The following is a 5,570-nucleotide window of genomic DNA, read 5'->3' on the forward strand; positions in this document are numbered from 1 at the left end:
ATTACTGAGAGTTCTTCTGGGTACTGTTCTATGAATAGCTCACAAATCAGATTGTGACAGCAACCTTCATTAGTCTCCTCGTTCATTCACTGATGTGTCAGCAAATGACGCTGCATCAGAAGCATGCAGACAAACAAAGCTATTACCCCACATTCAGACAGACGTGTCACCTAAAAGCATAAATTGGTTCAATAAAACCCTATGATTAAGTGAAACTTATCCCAGATACACACACTTACCTATTAACAGTATATTTTCATGAAATTTAGGCCTTAAATATAGGTAGTATAAAAAAAATTTACAAATTCTAACACTAACAGGAATTTTCAGGAAATATTTAGGTTTTTTTAAGTTTAAGATTAAGCTTTAAAAAAAAAATTCCTAGACAGCATGGACTTTTTAAAAAAAAAAATTAATCACAGCCTTTCTCCCCCAAAGAAACTGTATATCCATTCAGCTTTTCCATGATAATAAAAAAACATTCCTGAAACAATATAATTGGGGAGCAGTCACAGTCTTACCGACAATGCATCAATATAAGGTGCAGGTATAAGATTTATATTCATATCGTTACTAAACTAGCCAGGGGTTTGGATGGCTTATTGGGACTGGTTTGAATTCAGCCACTTTAGCGGTTATCAGGTTATTACTCAGGGACAGCTGTAGGGGATTAAGTGATGCTGTAAAATGAGACAAACAACGCCCCCCCCCCCCACACACACATCACAACTGAAATCTTAACTGTACGAGAGAGGTCAAGAACTCAATAGGCACAGAGTGAACTTCTGAGTGGCTGATTTGGGTTGAGGCATGCTGTCGGTGCTATGAAAAATAATGCCTGTACTATAGCTACTATAGTTCTTTTAAAGAACTTCACTCTCTGAGGAAATTCACTTACCTTAGAAACAGAAATAGCTATCAAAGTGGAATCGGCTTTTCAGTAAAGTAAATGGACTTATTGAGTTAAACTTTGTAGTTATGGGTTGGGCATGGCCCCACCTTACATATAGGCTAAATGTAAAGAAGCCATTGTAACCAGATGGCTGAAACAATAACATTAGCACCCAAAATATAGGCACAATCAGCTTTTGCTCAGAATATCCATGTGGCCCTATGGGTTTGATTGGTGGAACTGTTTTGAGGCAGGGGAGTCTATCTGAGAGAAAGCCAAGAAGACAGTAACAAAAGGCTGGTAGGAAAGCTTTACTGAGAGAAAGCTAAGAGAAAAAGCTTTTTGGGTATAGAGTGCTGACTGGAAAGGTAGGCTTGTCACAGCAAATGAAGGAGCTGTGCCTTGTTTGTTGTTTACAGTGTTCAGGGAAACAAGAGTTTGTACATTCTTTGCAAATAAACAAAAATTGCATGAAAGAAATATCTATCACCATTTTCCCCCTAACTGAACCACCTGCAAGACCCCAAAAATTTGGCTTAGCTGTTTGAGTCCAAAAGTGTAATCAATATTTTTCCTAATTGGGCTTGAAAGTTAACTGCAGTACTACTTTTCCTTATAGGTGTTTAAATTTAAGTACCATATTTAAAATGTTAATATAGTTAGCTGCAAATGAACATTCAATCTTCAAACATTACATAGAAGAAAGAAAAGGAGGACGTGTGGCACCTTAGAGACTAACAAATTTATTAGAGCATAAGCTTTCATGAGCTACAGCTCACTTCATCGGATGCATACAGTGGAAAATATAGTGGGGAGATTTTATATACACAGAGAACATGAAACAATAGGTGTTACCATACAAACTGTAACAAGAGTCAGGTTTCAGAGTAGCAGCCGTGTTAGTCTGTATTCGCAAAAAGAAAAGGAGTACTTGTGGCACCTTAGAGACTAATAAATTTATTTGAGCATAAGCTTTCGTGAGCTACATCCGATGAAGTGAGCTGTAGCTCACAAAAGCTTATGCTCAAATAAATTTGTTAGTCTCTAAGGTGCCACAAGTACTCCTTTTCTTGTAACAAGAGTGATCAAGAAAGGTGAGCTATTACCAGCAGGAGGGGGGGAGGATGGAAGAGGGGTTGAGACCTTTTGTAGTGATAATCAAGGTGGGCCATTTCCAGCACTTTACAAGAACAGTAGGAGGGGAAATAAACAAGGGGAAATAGTTTTACTTTGTGTAATGACACATCCACTCCCAGTCTTTATTCAAGCCTAAATTAATTGTATCCAGTTTTCAAGTTAATTCCAATTAAGTAGTATCTCGTTGGAGTCTGTTTTTGAAGGTTTTTTTGTTGAAGAATTGCAACTTTTAGGTCTGTAATCGAGTGACCAAAGAAATTGAAGTGTTCTCCAACTGGTTTTTGAATGCTATAATTCTTGACGTCTGATTTATGTCCATGTATTCTTTTACATAGAGACTGTCCAGTTTAACCAATGTACATGGCAGAGGGGCATTGCTGGCACATGATGGCATATATCACATTGGTAGATGAGCAGGTGAACAAGCCTCTGATAGTGTGGCTGATGTGATTAGGCCCTATGATGGTGTCCCCTGAATAGATACGTGGACACAGTTGGCAACGGGCTTTGTTGCAAGGATAGGTTCCTGAATTATTGTTTTTGCTGTGTGGTTGCTGGTATTTGCTTCAGGTTTGGGGGCTGTCTGTAAGCAAGGACTGGCCTGTCTCCCAAGATCTGAGAGAGTGATGGGTTGTCCTTCAGGTTAGGTTGTAGATCCCTGATGATGCGTTGGAGAGGTTTTAGTTGGGGACTGAAGGTGATGGCTAGTGATGTTCTGTTATTTTCTTTGTTGGGCCTGTCCTCTAGTAGGTAACTTCTGGGTACTCTTCTGGCTCTGTCAATCTGTTTCTTCACTTCAGCAGGTGGGTACTGTAGTTGTAAGAATGCTTGATAGAGATCTTGTAGGTGTTTGTCTCTGTCTGAGGGGTTAGAACAAATGCGTTTGTATCATAGAGCTTGGCTGTAGACAGTGGATGAAAGCTGTAGGATACATCCATCCACTACAAGATGCACTGAGAGTGTGAGTGAAAATGATCATAAGAATCATAGAAGATTAGGGTTGGAAGAGACCTCAGGAGATCATCTAGTCCAACCCCCTGCTCAAGGCAGGACCAACACCAATTAAATAATCCCAACCAAGGCTTTGTCAAGCCGGGCCTTAAAAACCTCTCAGGATGGAGATTCCACCACCTCCCTAGGTAACCCATTTTAGTGCTTTACCACCCTTCTAATGAAATAGTTTTTCCTAATATCCAACCTAGACCTCCCCAACTGCAACTTGAGACCATTGCTCCTCATTCTGTCATCTGCCACCGAGAACAGCCAAGCTCCATCCTCTTTGCAACCCTGCCTTTAGGTAGTTGAAGGCTGCTATCAAATCTCCCCTCATACTTGTCTTCTGCAGTCTAAACAAGCCCAGTTCCCTCAGCCTGTCCTTGTAAGTCATGTGCTCCACCCCCCGATCATTTTCGTTGCCCTCCGCTAGACTCTCTCCAATTTGTCCACAACTTTTCTGTAGTGGGGGGCTCAAAACTGGATGCAATACTCCAGATGTGGTCTCACCAGTGCCGAATAGAGAGGGATAATCACTTCCCTCGGTCTGCTGGCAATGCTCCTACCAATGCAACCCAATATGCCGTTAGCCTTCTTGGCAACAAGGGCACACTGCTGACTCATAGCCAGCTTCTCATCCAGCGTAATCCCCAGGTCCTTTTCTGCAGGAACTTCTGCTTAGCCAGTCAGTCCCCAGCCTGTAGCAGTGCATGGGATTCTTCCTTCCTAAGTGCAGTACTCTGCACTTGTCCTTGTTGAACCTCATCAGATTTCTTTTGGCCCAATCCTCCAATTTGTCTAGGTCACTCTGGAACCTATCCATACCCTCCAAGTATCTACCTCTCCCCGAAGCTTAGTGTCATCTGCAAACTTGCTGAGGGTGCAATCCATCCCATCATCCAGATCATTAATAAAGATGTTGAACAAAACAGGCCCGAGGACCGACCCCTGGGGTACTCCACTTGATACCAGCTGCCAACTAGACATCGAGCCATTGGTCACTACCTGTTGAGCCCGACAATCTAGCCAGCTTTCTTTCCACCTTATAGTACATTAATCCAATCCATACTTTTTTAACTTGCTGGCAAGAATACTGTGGGAGACCATATCAAAAGCTTTGCTAAAGTCAAGATGTATCACGTCCACTGCTTTCCCCATATCCACAGTGCTATTTAGCTCATCACAGAAGGCAATCAGGTTGGTCAGGAATGACTTTCCCTTGGTGAATCCATGTTGACCATTCCTGATCACCTTCCTCTCCCCCAAGTGTGTCAGAATGGTTTCCTTGAGGACCTGCTCCATGATTTTTCCAGAAACTGAGGTGAGGCTGACTGGTCTGTAGTTCCCCATGTTCTCCTTCTTCCCTTTTAAAAAGATAGACACTATATTTGTCTTTTTCCAAACGTCTGGGACCTTCCCCGATTGCCACGAGTTTTCAAATATAATGGCCAATGGCTCTGCATGAGTTGGCCATTACAAGGTATACAACTCTCCACCACCGATACTAATAGGGAAACACCTCTCCCCAGTTTGAGACACCAACAGACCTGTCCATCAAGGCCAGCTTCCCACTTCAGCAGGATCCCGGACCACCTACCCAGTCAAAACACACATGACTTTCCCATTACTCTAAATCTTACTTTAGAAAGCCACAGTTCTCAGCTTGGTTAATTCCACTGTATGGTAAAATCCCTCATCATTTGAGTGTATGCCTTAGTGTTAATTTAAAAAAATAAGAAAAAATGTATTTGACATGAATAAACACAACCCATGAGCATGGTTCATTTTACAACACTGAGGTGAGGTAATATGGTAAGGAAACATCACAGGTTTTCTTTTATTTTTTTAAGATTAATTACTTTTAAACTATAAACTTGAATAGGTGGACTCGCCACCAAGACAGATGTGCTCACCATTAAAAATGTATGAACAGCTGACTTGAAGAGTCCAACAATCACTCTGCCTCGAATAGTGTAGAGCCAAGAAATCAAATAAGGCAAGCACTGAGATAACTGTATTCAAATCTCAGAACCGTAATTAAATATCTTACTTGCTAGAAATTGACAGTTTAACATTAGGACTTTTAGTTGAATGGCTTCACTCCTAATAGTACAAATAACACTGTTATTATCAGTATATACAAAAAGATTACAGCATATGTTAGTTCTAACATACCTATACTTATGATACATTATGCCATGAATATACAGCATGTGTCTGCAGCAAGTGATAGTATTTGAGTAGACAATTTTTTTTTAATAAAAAATAATGAAGCCAGTCTTTACTAGATCTAGTTGAAATATTAAACTACTTTCTCACTTTAGCACCCATTTCCAAATGTAATCTTGCAATTTTTATCTAAAGATGCAAAAAAATATGAGTGGTAATTAAGTGTGCTCCACATTGCTAGTAGTTATGGAAACAGGGCCGGCTTCAAAGCCCACTGAAATCAAAAGAAATATTTCTATCGATTTCAGTGGGGTCTGGCTCAGGCCCATTTATATTAAGGGAAAGCACCCAGGAAAAAAAATCAAATTAAAAGAGGACA

This window comes from Dermochelys coriacea, chromosome 6, assembly GCF_009764565.3.
Source record: "Dermochelys coriacea isolate rDerCor1 chromosome 6, rDerCor1.pri.v4, whole genome shotgun sequence".
Classification (NCBI taxonomy): domain Eukaryota; kingdom Metazoa; phylum Chordata; order Testudines; family Dermochelyidae; genus Dermochelys; species Dermochelys coriacea.